Genomic DNA, 18,428 nt, shown 5'->3' with positions numbered 1-18,428 from the left:
TGTTTGTACATATTTATTACTCTATTTTACTTGTACATATTTATTCTATTTATTTTATTTTGTTAATATGTTTTGTTTTGTTGTCTGTCTCCCCTGTCTAGACTGTGAGCCCGTTGTTGGGTAGGGACCATCTCTATATGTTGCCAACTTGTACTTCCCAAGCGCTTAGTACAGTGCTCTGCACACAGTAAGTGCTCAATAAATACGACTGAATGAATGAATGAAAAGTGACTGGCCCAACGTCATACAGCCGATGTGGTGGAGCCAGGGTTAGAACCCACGACCTCCGACTTCCAAGCCCGTGCTCTTTCCACTAAGCCACGCTGCTTCATCATCTGAGAGGAACAATTGCTCTTGTGTTGAAAATTCATTCATTCATTCAATTGTATTTATTGAGCGCTTACTGTGTGCAGAGCACTGTACTAAGTGCTTGGGAAGTACAAGTTGGCAACATATAGAGATGGTCCCTACCCAACAACGGGCTCACAGTTTTCATTTGAATGCCAAAAAATTAGTAATCTGTTTTTGAAATATTAAATATTTTTTTTGACAGAAAAATGCATCTATCTTCAGGGAGCACCAATGGGACCATAATAAGTGGTGTCCATTGTTTACTCTGGAATCTAGACTTCATTTCTGGTGCTTTCTCATGAAGATGGGAAAATCAGGAATTACATAAACTCTTCCCCAAGTCATACACAGCACATCTCTGAACCAGAGTATTGTGCTCCGCTGGTGGGGCCACAATTCTGGAAGGAAATAGCTATCTTATTGTAGAGGAGTGCAACGGGAATATTACTAGATATAAAAAAAAATCTGAGGAAATATTGAAAGGAGAAGCTTTGCTTAGCCTGAGGAAGAGAAGTTTGGGAGGTGGAGGGAAGATGTGATGATAGTGCACAAATGCATGAAATTTAATATCAGATAATGAAAGATCTAAACAATCTTCATTACAAGTTTAAGAGAATGTTATATAGTCATTTGAAATGATTGGATTAGGCAATTTGAAAACTCTTGCATCCTCAGCAGGGAGATGGGCTAGTTGAAAGCCTGTTGAAAATTGTTTTTAAATATTCTGTGATGTTTTTCTTTAAGTATTTTTTAAAAAATCGACTGCATTGTGCTAGGGTAGATACAAAGTTGTCAGAGTCTTAAACCCTATTTTACAGATGAGGTAACTGAGACACAGAGAAGTGAAGTGACTTGCTCAAGGTCACACTGCAGAAAAGTGGAGGAGCTGAGATTAGAATCCAGGTCCTTCTGACTCCCAGGACCATGCTCTATCCACTAGGCTATGCTGACTCTCAGGTTTCCATAAAACCTGAAGTGGAACAATTGCTTCTCAGGGAAGAGCCAGTGTACAGACTCTAAACTCATTCACTAAGTGTGACTGCTAAGCTTAAGAAAGCCAGGCAGCTCCCTGCTCAATCTCTGACCCCAAAGAATTTGTCTGGAAATGCCTAGCTAGGACCATGAGGTAATCAACAGGAGCAATACTGTGATACTTCAGTGCATACTAGACATTATTTCTCATTTCCAAGTTAGTCAATCAATGAATCATATTTACTGAGATCACTTCTTGTATGTCAAGCACTGTACTAAGCAACTGGGAGACTACAATATGACAGAGTAGACACATTCTCTGCCCACAAGGAGCTTAAAGTCTAAGGGGTGAGTTGGACATGAAAATAAATGATGCAAGTGGATCCTGGTAAAGTCATGACCACAAAAGCAGAGATGTTCACTGGCTGGCCCACCTACAGTTAGGAAGAATTGACCTCAATATCACAATTATTAATAAAAGAGCATTAATAAATATTACTAGATATTGAAAAACAAGTTTCTAAACACCTCACTGGCTGCCTAATTATCAATGCATAAATCAAACCTTCTTAGCCTGTGTGTGTGTGTGTGTATGTATGAACTTGAATGACCCATGCGTCAGCTTGTTTATGAAAGTTCCTAAATTTATCATCGTTCTATTATGACGTCAATAAAGAACAAGCCTAAAATGTGTGACAAATCAGGCAAAGTCTCCAGAGAAATCCAAATAGCTAAAAATTTGGAGGAGCTAAGGGAGTTCTTAGCATATTGACAGACCTATAATACAACATTTGGAATGAGGTCATTGTTTAGCAATCTCATTTGGAACATGACTTCCTTCGCCTTTCAAACTGTGAAGTTTGACTCAGAAGGAGAGTGAGAAGACAAATGTAGACTGTTGGGGCTTGTGTTTTTTGTTTTTTTTTTTCTGCTAAATGCATCCACACATCATTTGGTATAATTTCTTTGAAGACCTTTTTTTAATTTTCCCAGTCCCCCAAGGAGCCTAATTATCACTGCTTACTATTTTTTTTTTTTTTTGGCAGTTGAAACAATGGGAGCCAGCACAGAGAGAACTTGCTTGGCTATAATAAAGAGATAGTGTATTTTATGGTGAACAGTAAAGGTTTTATAATCCTCTTTGCACTTTGAAATGTTCCATAGGAATAAAGACTATTATGACTTAACAATTAAGTGGCAGATCCTCAATAATTGCCTTTGCTGTCTCCTGCAAATAAAAATAAGGTGATTTTGTTAAATATTTGCATTAACAGCTTAACTACTTGGTCTAAACAGTGTACCACATGGGTAAGAGTGAGTATGCCTATTAAATCCCTATCTGAAATTAAAATAGGGGAGACAGATATAACACCTCATGCTTCTTACACTGAACCAATACCTTTCTGAAGAGTACCTGGTTGTCTGAAATAAGTAAAGCAGCTCCTACTAATCTAGAATAGAGGAGTAGATGAAAGGTTAGAGGAGCAGTGTAGCCTAGTTGAGAGAGTACACGTCCGGGAGTCGGAGGACCTGGGTTCTCATCCTGACTCTGCCACTTGCCTGCTGGAGGACCATAGGCAAGTCATTTAACTTCTCTGGGCCTCAGTTTCCTCATCTGTAAAATGGGGATTCAGTACCTGTTCTCCATCCTACTTAAGCTGTGAGGCCAATGTGGGACATTCATTCATTCATTCAATCATATTTGTTGAGCGCTTACTGTGTGCAGAGCACTGTACTAAGCACTTGGGAAGTACAAGTTGGCAACATATAGAGACAGTCCCTACCCAACAAACAGAAACTGTCTGACCTGATTAACTTGTTGCTACCCCAGCACTTGGCATATATTAAGTACTTAATAAGTACCATTATTATTATAATCATGCCCATGATTTTTCACCAACGCTGTATTTATTGCTTAGTCTGGGATGCCAATAATTTGAACTGGGAACGTTCTCTTGTACTTTTTGTCACGGTCATCACTGTCAACGGCGTTTAAGAGGATCTTCTGTGTGCCAAGGAATGGCATAGGCTTGTGGGAGCGTACGATAGAAGTCCAATGTGAACCCTGACTTTGTGGAGTTTTTAGTCCAAGGGAGACAGGCAGACGTGGGTTTCTGAATATACAAGAAGTAGATGTGTGAGCAAATAGATACAGATGATAGACCTAAGTAAATGTAACACATGAATAATCAGGTATATATGAGGTTTAAGGTGGCTAATGAGATGGCATGACCAGGAAGGTAGGACTTGATCCTGTAGGAAGGGACACTTTATGAGAGATTGGAAGGTGGGAAGAGCTATAGTTTGGTACAACTAAGTGGGAAGGGTGTGAGTGATCAGTCAAAGATGGAAGATTTGCATCTGAGGTATGATTGGGACTAGGGAAGAGCTTGATCTGGAGCGTAAAAGGAGGGAGGAGCAGGTAGGTCAGAGGAAGTCAGCCGCTAAAGATCCATGAAGCCAGTGGTTGTGAGTCTTTATTATATTTGTGAAGAAATTGATAACCATTAGAGAGTTTAGAGGGATTTTTGTGTGGCCCAATCAGAGATACACAAAAAGCACTTGATATTTACCCCACCTTCAGCCCCACATCATTTATGTACATATCCATAATTTGTTCATATTAATGTCTGTCCCCTCCTCTAGACTGTAAGCTCCTTGTGGGTAAGGAATGTGTCTACCAACTCTGTTGCATTGTGGTCTCCTAAGCACTTATTCATTCAGTCATATTTAATAATAGTAATGGCATTTATGAAGTGCTTATTATGTGCAAAGCATTTATTGAGTCCTTACTGTGTGTAGAGAACTGTACCAAGCATTTGGGAAAGTACAATACAGCATTAAAGAGAGATAATCCCTGCCCACAATGAGCTCACACTCTGGGGGTGTGGGGGGTGGAAACAGACATCAATACAAGTAAACAGACATCAATATAAATAAAATTACAGATATATAAGTGCTGTCGGGTGGGGAGGGGGGGAAGAGCAAACGGAGCGAGTCAGGGTGACATGGAAGAGAGTAGGGGATGAGGAAAAGTGTGGCTTAGTCTGGGAAGGCCTCCTGAAGGAGATATGCCTTCAGTAAAGCTATGAAGGAAGGGAGAGTAATTGTCTGGCAGATTTGAGGAGGGAGGACGTTCCAGGCCAGAGGTAGGACATGGGCCCGGGGGCAGCGGTGAGCAGGCAAGATCAAGGCATAGTGAGAAGCTTAGCACCAGATGAACAAAGTTTGCAGGCTGGGATGAAGAAGGCGAGAAAGGAGATGAGGTAGGAGGGGGCAAGGTGATGGAGAGCTTTAAAGCCAGTGGTGAGGAGTTTTTGTTTAATGCGGAGGTGAACAGGCAACCACTGGAGATTTTTTGAGGAGGGGAGTGATGTGCTCTGAGCATAACGGTAGAAAGATAATCCGGGCAGCGGAGTGAAGTATGGACTGGAGTGGGGAGAGGCAGGAGGTTTGGAGGTCAGCAAGGAGGCTGATGCAATCTAGGTGGGATAGGATGAGTGATTGTATTAACTTGGTAGAGGTTTGGATGGAGAAGAAAGGGTGGAATTTGGTGATGTTGTGAAGGTGAGACTGACAGGATTGGTGGTGGATTGGATATGTGGGTTAAATGAAAGAGTGGCATCAAGGATGATGCCAAGGTTGCAGGCTTGTGAGACAGGAAGGATAGTTGTGCTGTATACAGTGATGGGAAAGTTTGGGAGAGGACATGGTTTGGGAGGGAAGATAATGAGCTCTGTTTTGGACATGTTAAGTTTGAGGTGATGGGAGGACATCCAATAGAGATGTCTTGAAGGCAGAAGATGTGAGTCGGGAGAGAGATTAGGGGAGGAAATGTGGATTTGGGTATCATACGCATAAAGGTGGTAGTTGGAGCCATGGCCCGTTGTTGGGTAGGGACTGCCTCTATCTGTTGCTGAATTGTACTTTCCAAGTGCTTAGTACAGTGCTCTGCACACAGTAAGTGCTCAATAAATACGATTGAATGAATGAATGCCCTGCACACAATACCATTGATTGAGACATGACATAATATGTAAGGTAGACTGAACAGAGGAAAGCTGAGGATAAGATTAGTAAGAAGTGTGGTTTCAGAGATCACCTAGGCTGTGAAGAGGGCCTGAACCAGAGTGGTGGTAGTAAAGGTGGAAAAACAGTGTGCCACCGAGGAAAGAGCACATACCTGGGAGTCAAAGGACCTGAGTTCTAATTCCACCTCTGGCACTTTTCCGCTGTGACCTTGGGAAAGTCACCTAACTTCTCTGTCTGAATTCCCTCATCTGCAAAATGGGGATTCAATATCTGTTCTCCCTCCTACTTAGTTTGTGAGTCCCATGTGGGACCTAAATATCTTGTATCTACCCAAGTGCTTAATACAGTACTTGGCACATAGTAAGCACTTAACACAGTTATTATAATTATTATTATTAATAAGAGCAGGTTCCATAAAATATTAAGGAATTGACAGTTTTACACATGGACCAGTAGTGGGATGTCAGTGAGAGGAACAAAAGTAGACACCAAAGTTTCAAATTTTGGGGACAGTGAGGATGGTGATGCTGTCAGTAGTGATGTGAAAGTTAAGAAGTAGTATAGTATAAGAAAATTACATTTTTAGGCATGTTGAATTTTTGGTGTGGGTGGGTCATTCTGCGGAAGTTGTCAAAGGCAAGAGTGAATTCAAGGATATAAAGCAGATGAAATGTAATGGCTGGAGATAGATAGGGGAGTTACTTACATAGAAGGGGCACCTGGAAACATGGGAACAGATAAGCTCCCTGAGAGAATAAAGGTAAAGCAGAGGACCCCAAATTTTGTCTTGAAGGACAAAGAGCCAGAAGAGGAAACTAAGGAGTAATTGGAGAGGTAGGATAAGAACCAGCCTATGCTGTTCAATAAAACAGTACTTGGAGTGTAAACAGGAAGGGGGGGATGGGCAATAGGATCAAATGTGGCTGAGAGACTCAAGGACGACTGGGCAGATTTAGATTTCTCAGGAAGAAGGCAACTGCAGACCTTGGTGAACACATTATCGCTAGAATCAAGAAATGAGTAAAGCAGCAGCATGGGAAGCAGCATACCCTAGTGGAAAGAGCATAGGCCTGGGAACCAATTGCTTGCTTTGTGGCCTTGGGCAAGTCACTTAACTTCTCCATGCCTAAATTACCTCACCTGTAAAATGGGGATTAAGCCCCAAGCGGTACATGGACTGAGTCCAAGTGCTTAGTACAGTGCCTGACACATAAGTGCTTAACTAATAATGATGTCTAGATGGCTAAGGTTCAAGAAGATTGTTTTTATTTAGGAAGTGGAAGAATCCATACAGCCCATTTGAGGAGTTTAGGCAGGAACAGGGGAAGGAAGGTGGCGTGATGGCTAGAAATTATAGTGGGCTGAAAGGGTGACTTTCTCAGAATGGGTGAGATGGGTGTTTGAAAGTGGTGTGGAAGTAGAATGAGAGGTGATCAGTGACTGAGGAAGTAATTGAGGGTTGGGACTTTTTAAAAATATATCAAAGCACTTCTGCCTCCCTTGTCTCCTGTTCAGCTTCCCAGATCGAGCCTTTCATGTACATATAAGTCTCCTTCTCATCTCCTAAAAGAAATAAAATAGATACAACTGACCAGAAATAGAAATACTCCTCCTCATCTCCTTTGTGAAAGTGAAATCTAGCAGGATACCTTCAAAACAAGGTCATGAAACAGACACATGGACTTAATGACCCAAAAAGACAGGCATCAGGAACCCAAATGTAAAGAATATGCAATGATTACAATAATTTTGTTGGGTCAAAAAAGCCATCAAGTAGAAGAAATGCAGTAGGCTTGAAGGAAAGAATGCTTATGCATAACATTCTGGAGGCATTTTTCATTCAAATACCAACTATATTCAAGTTAAGGTCAATAAATCTGAAGGATATACTGAATAAGAATTGTTGGGTAAGCTACATCTATCTTGGGCTCTGTTCCATTCCTCATTTTTTATCCCCGTTTCTATAGTGAATAGTTTGGTCCAGAAGTTCATCTCCCTTTTCAACTGCAAGTACCTCAAGTTCCCATCGTTTCCCTTTCTTTCTTTGTTTCTGGGAAAGTGTCTTTGCACAGTGTGGGAATTTAATAATGATTTCCTCATATAGGAGAATAGGTAATCTTCCTGGAATTTTACACCAACAGCAGTCTAGCACCTAGGACAATGTAGATTCATGGAAACCAGAGGTTTGTTCTACTTATAGATAATAGCTTAAACCACAGTGGTCTCCTATTTCCAAATTGAAGCTAGATTTTTACAATGTGGCTCTGAGCCTTAGCTCCAGCCTCGTGCCCTGAGAGTGTTATTCTGTTCACTCTTATTCTGAAGTCTAGGTCTTCATAACATGAGAAGGTTGTGGCTGGGGATTTCCCTGTACCCTCTTGGACACTTAGAACTTTGAACCCTCATGTGGAGAATTTCCTGAGTTTTTCTCCAAATCAGAGAATATAAAGATTGCTTATATGAAATTATTTGGAAAAAGAAAATTGAATCCAATTCCACCTTTTTATGGGATCTAAATGGCCAGAACTAGCAATGTCAAAACAAATTCCATATGTACATATTGATATATTTCACTTAATCTGATGAGCATTTCCTCTCAATTACTTCAAGACATTATAAAATAGAACAACTTAGTCTAAAAATAAGCATAAAACTGTTTAAAGGTGCAAAATTCTGATTTTATGCCAATTATTGCGACCTAAGAGATTGCACTGGGGAGTAGGTAGGGAAGCCAATCTCTTGACATGGCATGGGGGTGGTATTATTTTTAGTAGGTGCTGCAGTAAGTCCGCTGTAGTATTTTTCCTTTCTGAGTACGTTTCCCAGAAACAGTTGGGAACCAAGAGGATTGTTCTGGGTTGCACTATAATTGGCTGTCCTGGTAACCTTTTGACTCCAAATCAGGACATATGGTCACCCTCACTGTAAGAACTCTTACATTATATTCTATAGGTCATTAAAGCTATATGCAAGTATTTTGAGGATGTGTGTGTTAAAGCCTGTAAAGGATTTTTATAATCCATATCGTAACCCAAACTATAAACTAAATAGTCATCATTTTATAAAATGCTCTACCTTTGAACAATTAGAATTTGTATCAAAATAGGATATGGATAACTAATACGACATGTGCTCAAAGCCCATTTCACAGAAGCAAACACTGTTTACCCAGCTCATATCTAATGAGAATACCAAACAGGAATTATTCATTGTAACAGTCTGTCTTTTTATATTTACTTGATTGAGTAGTAATTTAAGCAGAGCTGGCTGTAATGAATTGGTTTGAGTGGGTACATTTCTTATGATTGGTGTTCTAAGTGAATCAAGAAAAATATGCAGACTGGAATCCAAGCTGTGAAGGAGAATATAATTTAAAAAAAAATTTCAATACCACCTCTTCTTGAGTGAAAGAATAACCCCAGTTAGAGGAGAACATTATAGGACTATTGCAGTATTGTGGGAAGACATCCAAAACCAGTGGGAAAAGACCAGTTAAAATCCAATTTTTTATCACCTTTTGACTCCCCAAATACTTACTGTTCTAAATTTAGAAGCAATGCAGTGTAGACCTGAGAACATCCTTTTGCCCTGTGACTTAAGGATGTGAATGACGTCTAGTAGCCATCACTAGAATAATGTCTCAAACTTTAGAATTATGCATGCAAATTTCACATAGCTATTATTATCATCCATTTGAACGTTATTATTGGTCCAGTGTTCCAAGACAGAGGTGAGCCATGAAGCAGCATGGTCTATTGGATAGAGCATGGGCCTGGGAGTCAAAAGGACCTGGGTTCTAATCCCAGGCCTACCACTGGTCTGCTGTGTGACTTTGGGCAAGTACCTTAACTTCTCTGTGCCTCAGGTACCTCATTTGTAAGATGGGGATTAAGACTTTGATTCCTATGTGGGACAGGGACTGTCCAACTCAATTATTTTGTATCTTCTTCAGCACTTAGTACAATGTCTGGCACATAGTAAGTGCTTAACAAATGCCATTAAAAAAAAAAGGTAATGTTTTGGGAATCAAGAGAGCTGGGTTCTAGTCCCAGGTCTACCTACTGAGGCTATGTCATCAGTGGTGAAAAGCTTTTTTCTTCGAAAAAAAACACCAAAAGCAAACTGTGAGATGGACAGACTCAGTCCATCAGTGATGTGTTGAGCACTGTTTGCCGAAGACTGTAGTAATCACTTGGGAGAGTACAGTGCAGTACTACTGGTAGACATGATCCCTGCCCATAAAGAGCTTACAGTTTAGTAGGGGCGTCGGACAAGAAATAAAATTACAGATAGGGGAAGCAATGTAGTCTAAAGATACATATATAAGTGTTCTTGGGGTGGGAGTCAGGTAAATATTAAATTGCTAGCTTGGCTTAGTGGTAACAGTCTGGGCTTAGGAGTCAGCCTGCTACGTGAGCTTGGACAAGTCACTTTCATTCATTTTTTCAATTATATTTATTAAGCGTTTACTGTGTGCCGAGCACTGTACTAAGAGTTTGGGAAAGTACAATACAGCAATAAAGAGTGACATTCCCTGCCTTCCCAGACTGAGCCCCCTCTTTCCTCTCCCCCTCCTTCCCCTCTCCATCCCCCCTGCCTTGCCTCCTTCCCTTCCCCACAGCATCTGTATATATGTATATATGTTTGTACGTATTTATTACTCTATTTATTTTACTTGTACATATCTATTCTATTTATTTTATTTTGTTAATATGTTTTGTTTTGTTCTCTGTTTCCCCCTTCTAGACTGTGAGCCCACTGTTGGGTAGGGACCATCTCTATATGTTGCCAACTTGTACTTCCCAAGCGCTTAGTACAGTGCTCTGCACACAGTAAGCACTCAATAAATACAATTGATTGATTGATTCCCTGCCCACAATGAGCTCACAGTCTGGGAGGAAGGGGGGAGACAGACATCATTATAAATAAACAGGAAGTGACAGAACACTTCACTTTAGTGGCAAAAGCCTGGGCTTAGGAGTCAGAGGACATGGGTTCTAATCCTGGCTCTGCCACATGTCTGCTGTGTAACCTTGGGCAAGCCACTTCACTTCTCTATGCCACAGTTACCTCATCTGTAAAATGGGGATTAAGACTGTGAGCCCCATGTGGGACAACCTGATTAGCTTGTATCTACTCCAGCGTTTAGAGCATTGCTTGGCACATAATAAGTGCTTAACCAATACCATCATTATTATTGAAGCAACATGGCCTAGTGGCTTGGAAGTCAGAGGATGTGGGTTCTAATCCTGGCTCCTCCACTTGTCTGCTGTGTGACCTTGGTCAAGTCACTTAACTTCTCTGGGCCTCAATTACCTCATCTGTAAAATGGGGACTAAGACTGCGAGCCCCATGTGGCACAACCTGATTACCTTGTATCTGCCCCAGTGCTTAGAACAGTGTGAGGCACATAGTGAACACTTAATTATTATTATTATTATTATTATTATTATTATGTGCATAAGTGACACAGAAGGGAAATGGGGGAGGGGGAGATGAGGGGTTAGTTAAGGGGTTAATGCTTCATGAAGGAGGTTCGATTTTAGTAAGGCTTTGAAGAAAGGGAGGGTGGTGGTCTGTTGAATATGAAGGAGGAGGGAGTTCCAAGCTGGAAGGACGATGTGAACAAGGGCTCGGTGGTGAAATAGAAGAGATCTATGTACAGTGAGTAGGTTGGTGTGAGAGGAGTGAAGTATGCAGTATAGGTTGTAGTAGGAGATGAGTGAGTTAAGGTAGGAAGGGACTAGTTGACTATTTTAGAGCTGATGATGAGGAATTTCTATTTTCAAAGGTGGATGGTTTTTGGTTAACTTCTATCTACCTTGGGGCTTAGAAAGGTGTTTGACACAGTGTTTAACAAATACTGTAATTAATTTTCCAACACTCATGTATAATCAATCAGTGGTGTTTATTATGCACTTACTATGTACAAAGTACTGTACTAAGCACTTGGGAGAGTACAGTGAAGCAGAATTAGCAGACATGTTCCCTGCCCATAATGAGCTTACAGTCTAAGTGTATATTCAGTTGCACTCAAATATTTAATTTCTGATTCATTCTGATAGTCCATCCTGTTATATTCATTCTATTCCCTAATGGGTCCTTGTTTTGCCTCCTGCTCCAACTATACATAAATATTTTGTATGTCAGTCTCCCCCATTATAATGTAAGGTCCTTATTGGCACGGAATGTGTGTGTTTGCTTCTTTTGTATTTTCACAAGTAATGATTACCATTTCATTCATTAGGCTGTTTGCCCCAGGTGGGACAGGGACTTTGTCCAATCTGATTAGCTTGTATCTACCCCAGCACTGAGAACAGAGCCTGGCACATAGTAAGCACTTAACAAATACAATAATACTAATAATCAGTAGGCACTCTCGGTGTGACCTGGTGGAAAGAACGTGGGCCTGAAAGTCAGGAGACTTGAGTTCTAGTCCCAGTTCTGCCACCAGCCTGCTACGTGAGCTTGGATAAGTCACTTTCATTCATTTTTTCAATCATATTTATTAAGCACTTACTGTGTGCTGAGCACTGTACTAAGAGCTTGGGAAAGTACAATACAGCAATAAAGAGTGACATTCCCTGCCCACAGTGAACTCACAGTCTGGGAGGAAGGGGGGAGACAGACATCAATATAAACAGGAAATGACAGAACACTTCACAAATTTGCATGTCATCCTCTTTATGCTTCAGTTTCCTCATCTGTAAAATGGGGGATAAGGTTCTTCCTCCATTTTAGACTGTGAGGCCTGTGAGACAGGGACTGTGCCTAAGCTCTTATTCATTTAATCGTATTTACTGAGCACTTACTGTGTGCAAACCACTGTAACCTGCAAAATTATTAATACAATGCTTTGGCAAATATAACACACATTTGATGTCTATTGTTATTAATAGTAGTAGTAGTATTACTACTGACCTATCTGATCTCTGACTTTGGGAGAGTTATTTATTTTTGCCTTAGCATCCTTGTTGGCAAACAGGCATAATAGTTTAGCTCTAACTCAGAGGAGTTTTAGAAGGAATTCTGTTTTTCTACAAGGGCTTTGAAATTTAGAGTGGCCTGTACTGTTGACATGAAAAATATTATTGGCTTTAATATTCCCAGAAAGGACATATTTTAAATATGGTTATTCAGAAATGAATGATACAATGATACTTGGGAATAGAGGAAATAATGGCTATAGTTGTTTTAGCTTCTGGTGGAGTTAAAAAACAAAACAAAACAAAAAAACCCCCAAATTCCTGTTACTCTGAAACGGTTGTTTGAGCATTATCTTTGGATTACACACTGTGCCCAAAGTAGCAATTCACAGCCTGAGGAAAAAGCTGCAGATGCAGGTGTCTGTTAAACCTAAACTACTTTGATTGCTTTCATTGTAAATGCAATCAACACCTTTGACCTTGAGCTATTCCTCTTAGTGGTATAAATCTGTAATCTGAAAGAAATGGCTAAAATTGAAGTCTGTACACTAGGTTGGTTTATGAACAGCAGCCAATAATGTATCAATAAATGTAACATAATATGACTATGATAAAATGATTTGTACCTCAAACTCCCAATATATTCAATTTTTAATATATTGGCAGCCATAACAGTTCCTTATCCTAAAATAAACTTTTGAATTGCGCTCACACAATTTAAGATTTACTGGAAACCAAACACAATCTGGAAAACAGCAGCCATACAATTCCTACTGCTTTCACTGGAAATCTGTGTTGAATAGCATTTTTCAGTTTATACACCATTTCACATTTAAAATAAGTGAAATGATGCCTATCAAAATAATTCCTTATTTTTTGAATACCACTTTTATTTTCCCAAAGTCCTATCACGTCAAATGGAAAGAGCAAAAGTATAGGAATTGAAACCCCTGTCCTCCTGCCCCTCCATCTCTTGCCCTTAATGACCTTGCCATGTACTTTGTTGTTAATAATAATAATATTTGTTAAATGCTTCCTATATGCCAGACACTGTACTAAGCACTGGGGTGGATACAAGCAAATTGGGTTGGACACAGCCCCTGTCCCACTTGGGGCTCACCAGTCTCAATCCCCATTTTTAGATGAGGAACTAAGGCCCAGAGAAGTGAATTGACTTGCCTAAGGTCACACAAGCAGACAAGTGGTGGAGATGGGATCAGAACCCAGGACCTTCTGACTCCCAGGCCTGTGCTCTATCCACTACTCCATGCTGTTTCTCTCAAAATCAATTATATTTTGTACTCTGTGTCCAACATGATTAACGTATTTACCCCAGAACTTAATACAGTACCTGGCACACCAATCAATCAATCAATCATATTTGAGCGCTTACTGTGTGCAGAGCACTGTACTAAGCGCTTGGGAAGTACAAGTCGGCAACACATAGAGACAGTCCCTACCCAACAGCGGGCTCACAGTCTAAAAGGGGGAGACAGAGAACAAAACCAAACATACTAACAAAATAAATAGAATAGATATGTACAAGATAAATAGAGTAAAAAATATGTACAAACATATATACATATATACAGGTGCTGTGGGGAAGGGAAGGAGGTAAGATGGGGGGATGGAGAGGGGGACGAGGCGGAGAGGAAGGGGCTCAGTCTGGGAAGGCCTCCTGGAGGAGGTGAGCTCTCAGTAGGGCCTTGAAGGGAGGAAGAGAGCTAGCACATGGCAAGTGCTTAACAAATACCATAAAATAAAATACAGTGAAAGCATCAGGTGTGGTTTCCCCCTAAAATCTCCCCTGTACTTCTCCAGTTCCAACTTCCTCCTACCCCGTCTTCCACTCTCCCATCCTTCCTAGCAGTATCTTTAATTTGGAGCAGTACTCCTCACCCTGGGCTCCAAGGCTCTCCATCACCTCGCCCCCTCCTACCTCACCTCCCTTCTCTCCTTCTACAGCCCACCCCACACCCTCTGCTCCTCTGCCGCTAATCTCCTCACTGTACCTCGTTCTCGCCTGTCTCACCATCGACCCCCGGCCCACGTCATCCCCCGGGCCTAGAATGCCCTCCCTCTGCCCATCTGCCAAGCTAGCTCTCTTCCTCCCTTCAAGGCCCTACTGAGAGCTCACCTCCTCCAGGAGGCCTTCCCAGACTGAGCCCCTTCCTTCCTCTCCCCCCCGTCCCCCTCTCCATCCCCCCATCTTACCTCCTTCCCTTCCCCACAGCACCTGTGTATATATATATATATATATATATATATATATATATATATATATATATATGTTTGTACATATTTATTACTCCATTTGTTTTACTTGTATATATCTATTCTATTTATTTTATTTTGTTAGTATGTTTGGTTTTGTTCTCTGTCTCCCCCTTTTAGACTGTGAGCCCACTGTTGGGTAGGGACTGTCTCTATATGTTGCCAACTTGTACTTCCCAAGTGCTTAGAACAGTGCTCTGCACACAGGAAGCGCTCAATAAATACGATTGATTGATTGATTTTAATTTCTACTTCCTTTTCCTGCACCTTCAATGTCATCCCTTTGCACCTTATCAAAGCACTTATCCTCTCCCTCCTGTCCTCCCTGACAACAATTTTCAATCACTCACTCTCCTATGACTTCCTCCCTGCTGCTACCAAACATGCCCATGTGTCCCCTTAGCTGAAAAACAAATCCCTTGACCCCCATGTCTCCCTCCAGTTATCTCCCTCTTACCATCCATCTCCCTCCAAACTCCGCATGTAAATTGTCTCCACCTACTCCTCCACTTCCTCTCCTCCAATTCCCTGACAACCTGTAATCTGGCTTCAGCCCCCTCCACTGCACAGAAACAGCCCTCTCTAGAGTCACCATTGATGTCCTTCTTAACAAATCCAGTGGCCTCTACTCCATCCCAATCCTCCTCGACCTTTCAATCACCTTCAATGTGGACCACTCTTTTCTCCTGGAAACATTATCTAAACTTGGCTTCATGGACACTGTCCTCTCCTGGTTTTCCTCCTTTTTGTCCAGCTGCTCCTTCTCAATCATTTTGAAGATTCCTCCTTGACCTGCCATCCTCTAATTGTGGATGTCCCACAAGCCACAGCTCTGGGTCACCTTCTATTCTCCATCTACTCATTTGGTCCCAGGACTAACATGGAGGATTCTCAAATCTACATCTCCAGCCCTGATGTCTCTCCCTCTCTGCAATCTCACATTTCCTAATGCCTTCAGGACATCTCGACTTGGGTGTCCCGCTGACACCTCAAACTTAACATGTCCAAAACAAAATGTCCTTATCTTCCCACCCAAACCCTGTCCTCCATCAGACTTTCCCATCACTATTGACAACATCACCATCCTCCCTGTCTCACAAGTCCACAACCTTGGCATCTCCTCAACTCGTCTGTCTCATTCAATCCACACATTCATACTGTCACCAAATCCTCTAAGTACTACCTTCAATAGCCCTAGAATCTGCCCCTTCTTCTCCAGGCAAACTGCTACCACACTAGTCCAAACACTTCTTTATATCCCATTTTGGCAACTGTATCAGCCTTCTTGCTGACCACCCTGCTTCCCCCCTCTCCAGTCCATACTTCACTCTCTGCCCAGATCTAAAGAAAACAATTCCACATCTCACCACTCCTCAAAAGCCAACAGCGGTTGCCCATTCATCTCCCCAATCAACAGACATTCCTTATCACTGGCTTTAAGATACTCAATCAAATCTCTGCCTCCTACCTTATTTTGCTAATTTCCTACTACAAGCCATCTCCCACACTTTCCTCTTTTAATGCCAAACTACTCACTGTACCTCAATCAATCAATCGTATATATTGAGCACTTACTATGTGCTGAGCACTGTAATAAGCACTTAAGAGAGTACATCACAATTAGCAGACAGGCTCCCTGCCAATAACGAGCTAAGTCTTATGGGGGAGATGGATTATTAACATTATTATTATTAATTTATAATATGAAATTTGAAGATACGCATGTAAGTGCTGTGGGGTTGGGGGTGGGGGAAATATCAAATACGCAAAGGTCACAGATCAAAGTTACATGGATGATGCAGAAGGAAAAGTGAGATGGGGAAAAGAGGGCTTAATCAGAGAAGGCCTCGGAGAAGATATGACTTTAATAATCTTTTGAAGGGGGAGAGAGTGGTGGTCTGGCATTTATGGAGGGGAAGAGAGTTCCAGGCTAGGGGGAGGGCATGGGAAAGGGGTCAGTGGCCAGATAGACTAGATCAGAGCACAGTGAGTAAACTGGTGCTAGAGGAGAGGAGTCTGAGGGCTGGGCTGTAGTAGGAGATTAGTGGGGTCAGATGGGCTGGGTGAGCTCATTGTGGGCAGGGATTGTCACTGTTAATTGTTGTATTGTTCTTTCCCAAGCACTTAGTACAGTGCTCTGCACACAGTAAGCGCTTAATAAATATGAGCGAATGAATGAATGGGGCAAACTGAGTGCTTTAAAGCCAATGGTAAGGACTTTCTGTTTGATGCAGAGGTGGATAGGCAGCCATTGCAGGTTCTTGAGGAGTGGGGAGACATGGACTGAGCATTTCTGTTGATAAATATCCATGTAGCAGTAGGAAAGTATGGATTGGGGTGGGGAGAGACAGGAGCCTGGGAAGTCAGCGAGAAGGCAGATGCAGTAGTCAAGGTGGGACAGAATAAATGCTTGGATCAGCATGGTAGCAGTTTGGAGAGGAAAGGGTGACTTTTTTTTAGCGGTGTTGTGAAGGTAGAAGTGACACAGTTTGATGACAAATTGAATATCTGGGTGAAATGAGGATAATGCCAAGGTTACGGATTTGTGAGATACAGAGGATATGGGTGTCATCTACAGTGGCGGGAACGACGGGGAGGACAGGGTTTGGGCGGGAAGATGAGTTCAGTTTTGGACATGTTTAATTTGAGGTGTTGGAGGGATGTCCAAATACATATATCTTGAAGATGAGGAAATGTGAGATTGCAGGAAAGGAGAGAGGTCAGGGCTGGAGATGTTAATTTGGGAATAATCTGCATAGAGATGGTAATTGAAGCCTCAGGAATGAATTTCTTCCATTTATGGTTCTTCTGGTCTTCATTCGTGATCTGAAGAATCTGTCTATGCTCTAGCTCCTTGCCAATGTCTCCATGGCCATCAGCCTTGTAATCATTTACCAGTATATTGTTAGAGACATGACAGACCCCCAAAGCCTTCCAGCAGTTGCTGGTTGGAAGAAATACCCACTATTTTTTGGAACCACCATATTTGCTTTTGAAGGGATAGGAGTGGTTCTGCCCCTGGAAAATCAAATGAAAGAAACAAAACGCTTCCCACAAACATTGAATATTGGCATGGGGATTGTTACAACTCTGTATATAACACTAGCCAATTTAGTATATATGCGCTTTCATGAAGAAATCAAAGGCAGCATAACTTTAAATCTGCCTCAAGATAAATGATTGTATCAATCAGTTAAAATTCTGTATTCCTTTGGATTTTTTGTGACCTATTCAATACAGTTCTACATTCCAGCAGAAATCATAATTCCAGCTGTCACATTCAAATTCCAGAAGAAATGGAGGCTAATCTGTGAACTTGTGGTGAGGTCATTCTTAGTCGCCATTACTTGTGCTGTAGCAATTCTGATTCCTCGCTTAGACCTGGTGATTTCTTTTGTTGGAGCTGTAAGCAGCAGCACCCTGGCCCTGATCCTTCCACCGCTGGTTGAAATTCTCACATTTTATAAGGAAAATTTGTATTTGTGGATTATCTTCAAAGATATCTTTATAGAAGTCATTGGAGTTGTTTTTAACAGGGACGTATGTAACTGTTGAAGAGATTATTTATCCTCCCCCCCACATCCTAAATTAATACTACACGGAGTCCATTTTACCTTTGAATACATCACATTTGACATTTGGGTCTAAGTAAATGATGGAACTGTTGACTCAGTTCTGAACATTAACATAAAATCAGAACCAGGAGCACATGCTGCTACCCACTTTAAAAGACTTTTTCCTTTTTTGTCGTATTAATTTATTGTAGGGACAATATTTCCCTATGTTTAAGTTGAAACCTAGCTCTTATTTCAGTGCATTTGCCCTGGCAAATACTCAACTTTTAGTTTCAGCACTTATGGAGAAGAAAATCCA

At 41.3% G+C, this 18,428-nt stretch overlaps 1 pseudogene; it reads left to right on the top strand.

Moving 5' to 3' along the window:
- Positions 1 to 18,147, top strand: part of LOC119949891 — a 42,223-nt pseudogene extending 24,076 nt beyond the window's left edge.
- Positions 18,148 to 18,428: the final 281 nt, after the last annotated feature.

This window comes from Tachyglossus aculeatus, chromosome X1 (genome assembly GCF_015852505.1).
Source record: "Tachyglossus aculeatus isolate mTacAcu1 chromosome X1, mTacAcu1.pri, whole genome shotgun sequence".
NCBI classification, from domain to species: Eukaryota; Metazoa; Chordata; class Mammalia; order Monotremata; family Tachyglossidae; genus Tachyglossus; species Tachyglossus aculeatus.
This window is presented reverse-complemented; position numbering and strand designations above follow the sequence as displayed.